The following is a 16,454-nucleotide window of genomic DNA, read 5'->3' as shown; positions in this document are numbered from 1 at the left end:
GCTCATTAAGTACTGTGAAATTATTTTTTAAGTAATTTTTACAAAACAATGTAATTTAATTTCAATTTAAATACTGTGAACTATAATTTGAATATAACTTTGAATTTCGATTACAATTTTAAATTTCAATTGGAATATTAAGTTGAATTTGGATTTGTATTTTAAAAACATTTAACAAACATTTAATGTGAAATTTGAATAAAAAATAACATTAAAAATATTGTTGTAACAACCATTAAACATTTAAATAACATTACAAAATTACATAAATTTCTGAAATATAACTATTTAAATAACATTAAAATACAACTAGATCATCGATGTCGTCTTCTCGAATGAGTTCCATATGGTGGTGGTTGTCTATTTCGCTGAGGATTTTTTCGTATAACTTGCTCTTCAATCTCCTCATGTTCACTATCATCATTATCATCAGCATTTTCTTCATTTGGCATAGACGACGCTGAAAGGCCTGTATAAAGTAACGACCCTGGATGAGTGTTACTAACAATCCCGCCGCTCATAGAGAATTGAGAAAACTGTGAAAACATTGGCATCGATGTCTGTGATCCAGATGGAGATTGAGTTGTCTGTGGAGAAGCACCACCAACCAAATAAGATGCATATGAACCATATGTTGGATCATTAAACATAGTCGTATATGCACCTCCATAGGGTGTCATAAAACCCTGTGGGCTAGGCATGTAACCTGGAGAGCTAGGAATGTAACCATGCAGAGATGGCATATGAACTGGAAGGCTGGGCATGTACCCCTGTGGCATCATCATCGGTGGATATGGAAGTTGTGGTTGGACTGATGCCGAATTAGTAGCATCTTCTCTCCGTCCACGAGTCGGGGGACGATGATATTGAGATGGTGGATGTCTATCTCAGTGCCTATGAATGCTAACCCCTCGTGCTTTCGCTGAAAGTAGAAACGGCTTTCCGTTTTCATTAAACCACTCCATATAGTTATCCGTAACCATATGACCAGTTTCCGCATAAAATTATCGAGGGGAAACTATGCATACCGGGTCTCCCAAATCGTAATCCAACATTTGTGTCTCACCACCCAGTTGACCTCTTTCTTTCCTCGTCTGTCTATGTTATGCATGTCATCTAAATTCATAGGTGCTCCAGGAATATATTGCGTACAACAAAACTGACGGAGCACACGATCAACCGGATGCCACTCAACAATAACATAACATATAAGAGGTGCAACTGACATCCAAATATCTAATGACCCACTCAGGTGGGGTAGGATGCAAGCCTTTACTTCATCGCTCGCATAAGGTATCCACTGAAACTGAAATATAAATATACAATTCAAATAAATATAATATTCTAATTATATCTAGCATTTTAAATTAAATTATTCATATTTAAACAGATTTAAAAACATACCTCAAACCCAGCTTTTGTATAAATAAGTAAACAGATTTCCTCTAGTTCAGTAGGGATATCTCTATGATTTTTTCTTTTCATCAACCACCTATGAAATATAATATAAACTAAATATCACCCTATTTAATTAAAAATATTTAAATCAAAATTTAGTTCAGAAATTACCTCAATAATAAGGGGAATACGTATGGCTCATTAACAATCGGGCATAAGAAAGGCATGTGGAACCACGCCCATAATTGGAGAAGCAAGAGACATCCACCGATAGTAATTTTTTAATAATTCGTTGCACGACACATTTCTCTAAAGAGAAATGCCAAAACTGCAGCGCCCCAACTGTATCTTCCAGCTTCATCAAAATCAATCAGATGACACAACCACATACAATACACTTAGTTGCGAGATTTGTCAGGCATTAATATTCCTCCAATAATTCGTAGAATATAAGCTTGAGCACATGCCTTTGCTTCATCCTCAGAAGCATTTTCATTCAAAACATCAAAATTAGCTTTCAGCCATGATAAAGCTATTCTACCTCCATTAAACTCTGGCGGAGTAGCTCCAAGATACTCCATGCACAATGACTGCTAATCACCATCGGCTACACCACACATAATATTTCCGTCGACGGGAAGCCCTAGATGAATGGAGACATCCTCCAATGTAATTGTAGACTCTCCACATGGAAGATGAAATGTGTGTGTCTCGGGCATCCACCTCTCAATCAATGCAAAAATTAAGACATGTTCGAGTTTGCAACCGCCAATAATTTTTGCAATATACCCGAACCCGACAGAAGAATATATGGCAAAATATATGTTGGTGTCGGTATACGAGGGTTTTTAATAAATGTCTCTAAAATACGATTATTTTCTAATTAATAAGCATTCCAAAAATTTAAAATTAATATAAATTTATGATAAATTTAAATTAAAAATAATAATAAATATTAACATAATTTTTTTTAAAAATATTACCATATCACTAAAATGTCTGAAGATATGGTTTGCATCTAATCGCAGCAGCATTTTACTTTCCATTATAACTGTAGACAAAAAATATAATTAGCACAAATAATAATTAATTAATTAATTTAAATAAATAATAATTATATAAATATTATTTTAATAAAAAATAATATTTATATAATTATAATAATAAAAAATATAACAACTATTTTAAAAAATACTAACTTAAAATAAATTTCTTACCACTAATAAGAAATTTAAAACTCAAATGAAAGGAGAATTTGAGTTATATAAGATAGGAAGAGATGTTTTGGTGTGAAGAATGAGGGGAGTTGAAGGGGTTTATATAGGGGAGAAGGAGGGTGGTAGGTGAGGAAAAAACGGGTGGGTATTAATGGGATTTAATGGATGGCGCGTCCCCGGGGATGCGCCTTACCCCGTGGCATCCGACTCAGCAAAACCTCTTGAAAGCGCGTCCCCAGGGATGCGCCTTATCTGCGTCACATCCCAGTCACCTAAAACCCAAGTAAAGCGCATCCCCAGAGATGCGCCTTTGTGCCACCTCAGCCGAAAGGGTGTTGTTTTAGGAAATATTGGTCAAACGGTGTTAATTCGGGCATATTAGGTTCAAATGGTGTTAGTTTGGTCAAATCGCCTCATTTGGAAGTGTTTCATGCCATGAATCTTTTTCAACCAAAAATTTCCTTTTCCGTTGATTTCATAAATGAAAATTTGTTTCAAGGATTGGATTTTGTATATAAAACATATACACTAACTGAAATCACATTTTTTTATTTATATTTTTATTATTACATTATTATTATTAGAAAAATACATAAAAAGCCAAAAAGGGGCAAATACAAAAAATAAATTAAAAAAAGGGAAATAATCCCGTAAAATATGTTGCCCATTACTGTTACCCCTGCCCGATCAGCACCAGAACCGCTGGACACAGTCTCCAGCAAGCTTTCATCGCCTCACATGCAAGACAAGAAGACAAAAACATATGGATTAATTTTTTCTCTTTTTCTTGTAAGAGGGTTCTATAAAACCCAAAAAATGATGTAAAGGGGCTATCTGATTCAAAGAAAAAACAATATACAACTTCATTTCCAGCATCTATTTTTCTTTAAATTTTTTTATTTTGCATTCATTCGAACAAAACCAAATATCATAAACAAAAAACCAAAAAAAAAACCCAACAAGCCCTTTTTATTATCTCTACTCGAACCAACACGAAAAATAGAAAAAATACGAAACGAAAAAAGAAAACAAAGAGGAAGAAGTTTACCTCTCGGTCAGAACCCTTTGCCAGCGATCAGGACCTCCATTTGCGGATTCGAACGATCATAAGAGAGGAAAAGGGTTGGTGAACAACATATTGAAGAACGGAGTCGATCTGACAGCGATAGGAGCCTCTAAAGACGAGGGATTCTCGACCTGTTTCACGGCGTTTGGAGTCGCCCTTCACAAAACAGACCTTGAATCTATGTAGTCGGCATCAAGATGATACCCTCCCGAAAATTTATTGTCCAACGACGATCGACACGGTGGCTGACGACGATCGATACGACGGTACCATCACTCGCTTCTGGACGGGTTAGAGAAACGAGATAGTGAATTTTTTTGAGGAGAGAGAAGAATACTGCAATTGAGAAAAAAAATGGCAAAAATAGCCTATTTATAGGCTCCGTAAAACTATGTCATTTTGGCACCTGCTCGAACTCCATAAGACGACGTCGTTCCCCCTGAAGTTGTACGTTTTGGGATCCATGGGGGTAAATCGCGCGTGGTCACTCGAGTTTCCTTCGTGTTCATTTTTGTCACCTGTTTCGCTTTATTTATTTAATTAATTTTAACTTTTGTCCTTATTTTGTTATTTTTCTGTTTTATTTTATATTACTAATTTTTGGTTTATTTGCTTGTAGTTCCCTACACTTTTGTCGTTTTTTTGCATTTTAGTCCATGATTATTTATAATATTTCATGTCTAAATTCATTTTATTTCAATTTAATCTCTATTTTGATTTGCTTATTTTATTATGTTTTAACCCCCAAATATTATGTCAATTTATAATTTAGTCCCTAATCTAAAATTGATTTATTTAATTACAATTTAGTCTTTGATTTTATTTATTTTATTTCAATTTTACCCTTATTTAAAATTAGCTTATTAACTTTAATATTTTATATTTTCCTTTCAGTTATTCAATCAAATTACCGACATTATATCTATTCATTTTTAATTGTTTTAATCTTTTAATTTATTTTATTTCCTTAACTTATTTTCTTTTTAACTATTTATTTTAATTAGATTATTTAATAATTATTTTAACTTTATTTTTTATTTATTTCCAGATCCGAGCATTTAGATAATTTCTCGTCAATTTAAATGTAAATTGCTTTTACTAGTATTTTAATATTTTAACTTCAAGTTGGTCCCTACTTTTATGCCTATGGATTCAAATTGACTTTCCGATTAAAATAGTTAATTCGATTAATAAATAGAATCTTAAATTATGTTTTTATCCCTTTAGGATTAGATTTTTACACTTAGGTCCCTAGACTTTAAATTTTTACACTAAGGCCTTAGACTTTAGATCTTTTACACTTTAGTCCCTAGACTTTAGATTTTTACCATCTTAGTCCTTTAATTAGAGGATGATTCAATTTGAGTTTTCGCAAGAAGATGCATGATTGCTCAAATTGATTATCCAATCCAATAATTGGTTAATAAAATCAACTATGGTTAATATTAGAGACTCATTTTCAAGTTTAGTCCTCTAGTATCCTTAATTTCATAATTTAATACTTTAGATTAGGAGAAGCCTTAATGAATTGACCTATTATAATTAGGATTATTTTAATCGGTTGATCGTCGACATTCATTTTCTCAAACATAAGGTAATGTTAACTTATTAAGGAGTCAATAATATATATCCAACAAGTATGCTCATGGGGTGACTACTGATGATTCACGAAGTATGTCGACATCCTTTTCGAAAATCCTGTCATGTTTCCAAAATTCCAAGGCAATGTTCGATTATTGGGCATAATAATTACTTCCACATTCATGCTATGGGCGAATATTATTGACTTAAATAATCAAACATCATTTTTTGTGCATTATAGTGATTTTTTTATTAAATAAAGTTCAAACTCAAAATTTTTAAATTTCAAAATAGGGTAATCAACTACATACCAATTTCTAGGCGTTGTGGGGTGCTTTCTGAATTTTTCACAGACCTAAAAACTCTGTATTTTAGTAAAATAAAATATTTTATTAAAATCATTTGTTTTTTATAATATTCTAATCACATCTTAAATAGTTGGTGACAAATCCTTACATTTCAAAATCTTTTCAAATAAAAACCCTTAATTCATACTAGTTTTTTTTTCATTGGGACAAAAAACAGTGACAATACTAACATTATATAGGAAGTGGAGATTTAAATACCGATCCACTATTAAAATAAATAGTCGTTATATAATGATAATGATATTATCCGAAATTATTCTTGCATAACAGCTATATTTAAAATTATTGTAATAATACTTGTTATGACTGTAATTAAAACAACGAAATCAAAAAAGTAACAATGACTGATTTAAATCCCGAATGAGAATTATTAATTTCATCGGATAAGGGTTTCACTTTTCACAAGAAATGAATGAAAGTTGAATCTAGCAACCACCCTCTGGATTTCATCAAATGGTGAAAGACAAAAAGAGTTGTGTTTATCAGCTTGCAATGAATTTTAGTCTATTTAATCAACTGCCTTGTCCGATCATCAACTTCACAAATTTTACAGACACACAAATTAATGGAGCCAACAATACTTTCTTTGCTAAACTAATGTCGTCACTGTCTTGTCCAATCATCGACCGGATAAATATATTTTTAATTAGGACCAACCCGAATCATATATCTTATATTCCACCCTTTATGGTCCTTCTCCACCTGCTTCTGGGGCACATGCCAAGTCTTAGTGATTAACATCAACTGCTTTGTCAACATTTAAGACAATAGGTGTTCACATTTAGGCTAGGATGTCATTGTTTAATTGGAACAGCGAGCACTCGAGTGAAACATACAAAAGCTGGCACAACAAGTTTTAGTGATGGGTCTATAAAAAAAATTTAGAGTAGGTACAAGTGCATTAATAATATAATTTTTTTTATCTAAATTGGTACGATAAAATTTGAAGATAAATACGATAAAATTTCATGATGAATGTGATAAAATTTTAGGGCGGGCACACGCATTTGTTAAAGAAAAAAATTGTGTTTAAAGAAGAAAATTTGAATTCTAAAAAAAAATTTAGGGTGTGCATCTTTAATTAGTTATTTATTTTATTGATGGTCTTCCCCTGAAATTTTTCGTGTCTACCTTGAAATCTGAGTTTAGGGGTGTTCAATATTAGGTTTTAACCGACCGAACCGAATTAATTCGATAGGAAAACAATTAATGTTTTCTTTAATATTCAGTTAACGATTAATTCTGCTCGAAATCGGTTAATTAATTGAATTAACCGAAATTATTAAATATGATCACTACAATAGAACTGGTCTATAGTGGCTTTTTTTCCTATAGCAGTGTTTAAAAGCTCCGCTAAAAATACTGTCGGCGTAAAGAAAAAACGCACTAATACAACACCGTAACTATTAATGGCGTTTTCTACTAATAAACGCCGCTAAAAGTCAGGTTATGTAGCGGCTTTTGTATACTAAAACACCGCTAAAGGTCAGGTTATATAGCGGCGTGTTAGTATACAAACGCTGCAACAGGTTCGTCATATAGCGGCTTTTTTTGACACAAACGTCATAATAGGTTTCATATTTATAGGCGTTTTCCCGTATGTTCGCTATATAGATGCATTTTTAGTCACAAACGTCGTAATATATTTGATATTTAGCGGCGTTTCGTGCACCCAGTAATATGTTGGTCATTTAACGATGTTTTTTCTTAAAAATGCCACCAAATATACACTCCTTAGTGACATTTTGCCCCTAAAATGCCACTAATCGAAACTGATTTTCAACATATCTTCTTATTATTTTGTATTACCCAAATTTAACATGTAACAATATCCAATAACCATCTTAAATTTAATTACAATTCGAATTAAGTAATAATAGATAAAAACATAAATAAATCAAAGTTTACAAATATTCAAGTTAATTATAATATAGTTCAATATTTTTCAATAACATAAACAAAACATTAACCTAGGATGATGAATTCTTCGTTTGATTATGCTGCATCATCTGCTTCATAGCTTCAATTTGATTTTGAAGTTCTTCATATTTTTCTGAAATGATGCTTCTCTCGCTGCTCTCTCTGTTTCTCTATTTGCTTCTCTCGGTTTAGCTTCGACTTTCATTTGAGCAATTTTTTCATCAACTTGACTCAGTTGTTGTTTTAATCGATTAACTTCTTGTTGAGAAGACTGGTTTTGTGATGGCATGTATTGAGACAAACTAGATAAAAAATATTTGGTTGGAGTAACGAATGATCCCTGATAACAAACTTGACCATATCTTTCAGGACTGAAAACTTCAGTAATAACTTGATTTTCAATCTCGTACGCATTAATAGAAGCATGGGATGAAGTCGTAGCTTCATACTCTATCTTTTTATTGCTCAATTTTTCCTGATAATCAGTTAAGAATTTAGAACAAATTCAAACATTATTTAAAATAAAAATGTTATACTATAAATATAACATAATGCAAATTTTATATCCAGTAAATATACCATAATTTCTGCAGCTTCAGGAGCTATAGGAGAGCCATCTTTTTTTGTATGTGTTATTTCGATGAGCTTTATTCGTCTAACTCTATTGCCTGACGTGATTTCCTACAACATAGAATATAAAATAATACTTACAAAAAAGTAATAAATAATAGAAAAATGTTAATTATTATATGCTACCAACTTAAAATGACTATATGAATAATCATAATTAAAAAATAATACATGTTCATGAGCTACACGAGCAAAGCTCTTCGATCCAGCAGTGTGAGTAAACTTTTATTGTTGTATGCTAGCAATACCAACATGCTCTCGGTCCTACAATTTGAACTCCACGTGACTTATAAAGTCAATAATATAGTGACATAATATTAATTTTAAAGTGTGTCATACTTCTCCTTTCTTTGAACTCCAAAACTTGAATGTATCTTCCCATTGATATCTGAGCATTCCAGGTGTGACATTTTGCATCTTTCCTTATAGGTTGAGATTGTTCTTAAAATATTTTTTTAAGAAACTCTTGTGATCTCCTCATTTCTTTTCTAACACTTGCTTCAAATATTCATATGAGACCTCTAAAGAAAATTTCTCCTATAAATTAAACAAGTGTTGAAAGTAAAGGTATATTACTATTGAACTACAATGAATTATTTATTACAATGAAATTATTACCTTAATGCATTCCACAACCTGGTTTTTGCTACTATTTGACATCTCAAGCCATGACTCATAATTTATAAGTGGAAGACTTGCATTGCGTGCAATAATGCCTAGGTAACCTAATAGAACACGTGCTTCTGTCCCAATAGGTTGACTGACATCGTTACTTGAAACTCTCATGTGGTCCTCAAGAGGAAGTTGGTACAATTCCTTCATTATTGTACGACATATACTTTTGCGCCTTTGACCATTTTCAGCTACAAAAGAAATAATTTAGTGTAGGTTTTCAAAATCAAGTCAATAAGAAAATCAATCACCATTTAAATAAAGAGTCGAACATTACGTTCAATTTCTATAGTTTCTTCAAATGTATTCAAAACTTCTATGGCTCCAACACCAATCGACTCTTCATTATTTGTTTCTTCATCCTCTTTAGGAGCTCGAACAATCCGCATATCACTTAATTTTCTCCTAGGCAAAATATCTACAATAAACAAACAACAATATTAGTAACAACCGACAATAATACTATTAATATATATATTCAACAACATCAACATATATAAATGATAACATTATAAATTAATAAATTAAACTATAAAATCTAACTACATTGTTATGTCATAACAATTTCATAAATATCTTCATCCATGTCATCCCGAACCCATTGTAATTGTGAACTAGTACCAATAATATGTTCATCTAAATTTTTTGCTACAAAAGACAAAGTTTCTGATCTTGTTTCAATTTCATCTCTACTTTCATTCCCGATGTCTATCAAGTCTCTAGGGGTGTTACGAAGTACAACATACCAACCTTCATCCATTGAACTGTGGCAGTAAAAAACTTGTTTGACTTGTGAAGAAAATACATATGACTCATCCATCAATTGCTGGGCATTGTGAATTAATCGAGAAAAGTTCACTATTGTAAAACCTAATTGATCTCTTTTAATACCTCGAGTAGTATTTACATCAACCCAAACACACCGAAATAACATAACCTTTCGTTTGCCATAATAATCCAACTCAATGATATCTATAAGAATTCCATAATATTTTACATCTCCCTCCGCAGAATGGTTGACTTTAGCACTAGCACAACTTATAGTTCAAGAAAATAAATTGTTGAACTATATTTTAATATAACAATTTAAGGCAAAATATTTTTGTACTTGAATTGAATTTATTCAAAGTTTTCAAAAATAATTCAAAGTTCTTAAAAGTGGATTTGAGCACAAAATGATTTTCACGTACAAAAAGTACTGATACTATTCTTACAGTATCGATACCTCATGAATAGTATTAATATTGTTCATATGGTACCAATATCAAAGGTAAGGGAAGTATCGATACTCACCAGGTAGTACGATACTACCAGCAATGTTCAAATTCCAGAATACAAAAATGGTATCGATACCCAAAGGGGTATTGATACTAATTTGTATAGTAGTATCGATACCATAGGCATAGTATCAATACCATCAAGCCCCAATATACCGATACTCCCTTTAGGAGTACCGATACCCTCTGTACTATGTAGTTTTATTTTGCAGAGAAAATATCCCCAAACGGCTCCAAATCACTCCTAACGACTATAAACGGCTACAACTTTATTCTAACATATAAATACAAGTTGAGGACACTTGAAGAAGGGTTATAACATTTATTCAAGCAATCAAACACAAGAGAAGAGTGTTTCAATCTTATTTTATCTCTCTTGTAAGTATTAGTGTTTAGTGAGCTAAATTTTGTAAACACCCTACCTTTGAGAGGTTTTATTGTTTACTTCTTTTTTACCTTTTTTAAAAGGGGATTGGTTCTATCTTAGCCAATTGAAAAGATAGAGAGTTATAAAGGTTACTTTTGATCCTTAAAGAAGAAAGAATAAATTAGTGAATTTGTTATAAAATCCTTAGTGGGGAGCTAAGGTAGTGGAGGTAGACTTAGTTGAGAAGTCGAACCACTATAAATCCTTGTGTCAATTGACTTATCTTTTACTCTCCTTACTCCCTAAACAAATTTTTATTAATTCACCCCCTTTGCACATTTTTCGGTTATTCGAATTGAGCCTTTTCGATCCTAACAATTGGTATCAGAGCTTGACTCGTTAGAAGGCTTTACATCCTTGAGATGATCCTAGAAAAAGCTCTACCGATTCCCGACGTAACCGATAAAGAGACGGCTTCAACCTTCGGTGCCTATTACATTGAAGATTCACAACCGGGCAACAAGTCACCCCACTTCAATGGAGCAAACTATGCCTATTAGAAGAATAGGATGATGATCTTCATTCAAGAAAATGATCTAGGTGCTTGGAACTTAATCATGAAGGGTTACTCCACTCCACCCGGTGAGATGGATGATTGGTGCGATAGAGAGAAGAAGAAGTTCCATCTAAATGCTAAGGCTATTCATATCCACTTTTGGGCATCAGGCCCGGATAAATATGGAAGAGTCTCCTCTTGTTCCAATGCGAAGGAGATATAGGATAAGCTCCAAGTCACTCATGAAGGAACCGATGAAGTGAATGATACCAAGATAAGTCTTCTCAACCATAGCTACGAGAATTTCAAGATGAAACCCGATGAAGACATTAAAGCCATGACGGATAGATTTTTCGTGATTGTCAACGGTCTAAAAGAATTTGGAGAAGTAATCTCTAATGAGAAGATTATGAGGAAGATGATATACTTTCTTCCAAAGTCTTGGCAATCAAAGAAGACGGCGATTATCAAAACTAAAAACCTAAAGTCTCTCACTCTCGACGAGCTTATTGGTTCTCTTCTCACTCATGAGTTGATTGTGAAGGAAGAGGGAAATGATGAAGAAAAGAAGGATAAGAAGAATGAAGAAAAGAAGAATGAGGTTGACATTGCCTTCAAATCCACTAATGAAAGCTATGAAGATTCAAATGAAGAGGTAGATAAAGACGATGATAAAGAAGAAGAGATGGCCAAGCTCTTCAAAAGATTCAAGAGATTCATGACTTCCAAGGAAGTGAAGCATAAATCGAGCAAGAAGAAGAGTCCCCCGTATGCTTCATTTGTTAAAGAACGGGGCATGTCAAGTATGAATGTCCCCTCCTAAAAAAGAATGGATCATCTAAGAAAAAGGCATTTGTGGCAGCTTGAGTGATGAAGATGACTCCAATAATGAAGATGAAGTAGCCAACCTATGCCTCATGGCCATCGAAGAAGATTCAATGGTATCTTCTAACTCAAATGATTTAAATTCACATTCTTTTGATAGTTACAAGATGCTTATAATGAGTTGTATTTGGAATTTGAGACCATGAATTCCAAATATAAAAAATTAATTTCAGAGCTTAAAGTTGAAAATGATTTGGTTTTGAAAGCAAAAATTGATTTTAAAAAACTAAATGAAATTTTGAAAAATGATTTAGAACTTTCAAAAGTAAAAAATCAATTATTTAGAAAAAGAAAATTTTGATTTAAAAGTTAAGCTTGAGAGCTTAACAAAAGAAAAAGAATTAATTTCTAAAAACAACTCATTATGTTTAAAAATGACAAAATGCTCACATTGCCATTTTCATGGTCACAAGGAACATACTTGTCCTTTAAAGAAAGGAAAACATTTTAAAATTAGACAAGTATGGGTTCCCAAGGGAATAAGGGGCATTGAAACTAACGTTCAAGGATCCAAAGAAATTTGGATACCAAAATCTACTTAAATGTCTATTTTAGGAGTGTGGGAGAAACTGTGATGAAAATGAAGAAATCAAGATGCTCTAGCCACACTAAAAAAGGAATGGGTAACCTCTAAGCTTAAAAAAGCTTTTTAATTTTGCATAATTTGTTGCTCATTTGATTTTTTTTTGCATGCATGAGTTTTGATCTTAAATGGTTAAGTTTTGTTTTGTAGACACCCGTTTTTTCCGGATATTATTATTATTATTATTATTATTATTATTATTATTATTATTATTATTAATATTATTTATTTTTATTTTGTAGCTCCCACGTGCTGGTGTCATCCACGAGTAAACCAAGTCTCAGCCATCAAGCTGTCAGCGTCGCACGCCAATCATGCCACCATTGAAGGCATTTTTATCACATGCGAACAACCCACCAAAAATCATCAACAAAAGTCAAGAAGAAAGGAACCTAATCCCGTCTTAATCTTCAACAACCAACAAGGAAATTAAAGAAAATGACAAGAGACTTTCGATGAAGAAACAGATAAAAGGGGAGAGGAAATTCTTAACGAGGGAACCCGGATGAACAAAACAGAATACACAGAGGTTTTTTTCGTTAGAACCAAAGGGAAGAGAAGAATGTAAAGCTTCTTTCTTTTTCTTAGAATATCCGAAATTAGCCATGTAACAGGGATTTCCCCTACTATTTTTGAAGGAATGCAAAGCTATGTATATGTTCATCTTTTATTTTCCATTTGGATTAAATAGAAAATAGCAATTTCCAAATTTTGTTACTAAAATAGAGTCGAGAGAGAGACGTCCATTTTACCTTGGCGGTTCATCGTGACTGTCCGGAGCTCATCTTCAACGATCAATAAAAGCATTCGAACCAAAAACATCACAACAATGAGTAAATCGAGATCTTTTCGAACACAAAATAAAAAAAACGAAAGAGTGAAAAGAGAAGGGACGTTACCTTTCTCGTACGAAGAGCTATGTCACCATTTGGGGAGCCTCGACTTCTTTGAGTCGACAAGGGTAAGGCTTCGATTTCTAGTTTATTTTCGTTGTTGGTTCGAGGTTAATTTCCAATAGGGGTTAGGTTTCTTTGTAAGGCTCAGGTTTAGGGTCGTTTGGATTTTTATTTTCTTAGAAGAGAAGAGAGGTTGGGTTATCCGGTGGTCTGAAGTTGGTTTAACGCTGTTTTGTGGTGGTTTTGTCAGTTTTGAGGTCTCGATCGAGAAGAAAATTAAATAGGAAATAGAGGGAAGTAAAGATTAAAACATTTATCTTAGGGAATTTGGCCCTTCGTTGGGTTTAGTTGTTGTTCTTTCGCCGGCGTTGAGTGAGCATGGTGGCGTTCGTAGAAGGGATGAACAGAGGAAAGGGTTCCATTGGGTTTCGGCCGAGAGAGGTTGTTAGAGAAGAAAGAATGGAGGCTTGACAGGAAATGTTGAGCGGCTGAGTGTCTAGGTTTAGTTTAAAATTAGGATTTATATATAGCTTTAGGGTAAATTATAGTTAAGCCACAGTGACCTTAGGGTTATTAGCATATTAGGTCCAATAGTTTTTAACTCTGTATCTTGGTCCTCAAATCGAGTTTTTATATATCTAATTTGGCCTTTATATTTTAAGCTTATTTAATTTCAGTCCTAGAGTTATGTTATTTAAATTTTGTCATTTTAGACTTTTGACTTTCATTGTTTTGCATGCTACGTTTTAGTCCTAGAATCAAGTCTTTTACAATTTCAATTTGGTGTTTTTATTTTATGTGCGTTTTATCTTAGTCCTAAATGTTTATTTATTTAATTTCTGATCTTTAGATATTATATCTTTAAATTTTTACATGTTGCATTTTGGTTGTGGGTATGTTTGGGTTTGTTATATTTTTAGTCTATTCTATTAATCATAATTTCATTTCGGTTTCATTATGTAAAGGGGTTTGTTCGTTGTTTTTACCTAGATTGTTATGACTTTTGTAGTTAGGGGAGTAAATTTCTGGAATTCGCACTTCGAAGTTTTTTTTATTTATATTTTAGTCGTACTTATGTATGATTTTTAATACACTTGTATATAGAGTTTATTAATATTAGTTAAAATATGTTTATTTATTTATTTTTATTTGTAAATATTACTTTTTCTTTTCTTTTTTTATTATTGATTAATATGTAAATGTTTACTTTTAATTAATTCTTGCATGATAGCCTCATGTGCATCACCGGACCTAGTTACATAATTGAATTAAGGGTAATACCCTTTTAATTTAAAGTTACTTCAATGGCTTTTCTTAACTCACTAGATAGCATTTTCGACGATTTTAAATTAAAAGTGTATCTTGTCAGTAACACTTAAATAAATTTTAATTCATCACTTTAAAATTTGGAAATGAAAGAAAAAGAAATGTTCGGTTATTTAAATTCATTGAGAAAAGATCGTTAGAACTCACCTAAAGGTTTAGTCTCAATATTTGTAAATAATCGAATATTTGTTATCTTCCTAATGGCTTGGTAATTTTAATTTAACCTATTTTGTTTCTTTTTTAATGTTATAAAATTTGCATTTTTTGTTGTTTTAAGGGATCATAAATCAAACTAAACTCGAACTTGTGAAATTCGTGGCAAAGACATTAATTAATTAATTAGGTATCGATTTTAGGGCGTTGTGGGGGTGCTAATCCTTCCCCACACGTAAACGACTCCCGAACTCGGATTTTGGTAACATTGACCGCAAATTTATCGTTTTAATTAAAATTAATTTTTATTTAAAATGACAATGTTTTTGGGTGCCCAATCACACCCTAATCAAATATTGGTGGCGTCTCCTCAAACCATATGTTTTTATCGTAAAAGAATTTCTAAATTTTCGAAACGAGAGGTTTTCTAAAATCGTATTTTTTAATTAAAAATCAGAAATAAAGAGAATAATTAAAAATGATGTGGTTTTCAAAATCTCGACCCTTAAGAAAAAAACATTTCGACAGCTTGGCGACTCCGCTGGAGACCTTTTTTAGAGAGTCATGCCGATAGTTGATTAATTAATTATCTTTGCAAACGAAAGTTATAAATTCGTCCTAATTTGGTTTTTGATCCCTGGTTTGTTTTAAATTGCTGTTTGAATTTTAATTTGCAATTTGATTAACAAATAAATAGTTGTACTAACGTGTGATCTAAATATTTCAATTTTTCTGACCTTCATTTTGGTTTGTTGTGTTTCTTAGATCGGGACAAAGAATTATGAGTTTTCCCTCACTGTCGCTATAACCTGTTGATATTTAGAACCTTCTAACTATGCTCTGTCCCGTTAGGTAGGGGTGAACGCTATGCTTACATGAGAAAAATTGATTTTCTCCGCATGGGCTTTAGCAAGTAACCTCTGGGGTACATGCCTTACGAGTGGAACATTGAGTTTCCTCGCATGGACATAGAGAAATGTATCCTCTCGAATTGAACTTGACTCGTTTAAGCCTATAATGGGTGAGGGTCGAGGGTCTGGCAAGCTCAAGGGGGCACCAGCAAAGGACAATTCTTGGACTCTTTTAGTGATACCAAAACTCTGTTCGCCTTATGCAGAATCTCTGTCCGCAGACAAAAAGGGGAAACTCATTCTAACATTTTCCTCGAAGTTATTTATTTTTGCAAAAAGTATGAGAGCTAGAAAAACATGCGGTTAGGTTTTATATTTTCGTACAAAGTATGTGAATTTGATACCATACGGTTAGGATTTTTTGTGAATGACAAAGCATATGGGTAGATATCATGTTTGGTAGGATCTATTAAATCATGATTGGGTAGCCAGCATGTGAGGGTAGGTTTTAATTGATGTTTACGGTACCTATTATCTTGTTGTTTATCTTATGTGCACTAACCCATTTTTGTTCTGTGTCCATTTTATTTTGATTTTATTGCATTTGCATCCTCATGTCATCGAGGGGTGTTAATTCACAAGTGATTGACTAATAAGAAGGCTGACCATATTGAGGCAAGAAATTCTCCACCATGTAGTCAAAACCGG

Source organism: Hibiscus syriacus, unplaced genomic scaffold (genome assembly GCF_006381635.1).
Source record: "Hibiscus syriacus cultivar Baekdansim isolate YM2019G1 unplaced genomic scaffold, ASM638163v2 tig00000773_pilon, whole genome shotgun sequence".
Lineage (NCBI taxonomy): Eukaryota > Viridiplantae > Streptophyta > Magnoliopsida > Malvales > Malvaceae > Hibiscus > Hibiscus syriacus.
The sequence above is the reverse complement of the archived record's forward strand: the minus strand, read 5'-3'. Positions refer to the sequence as shown.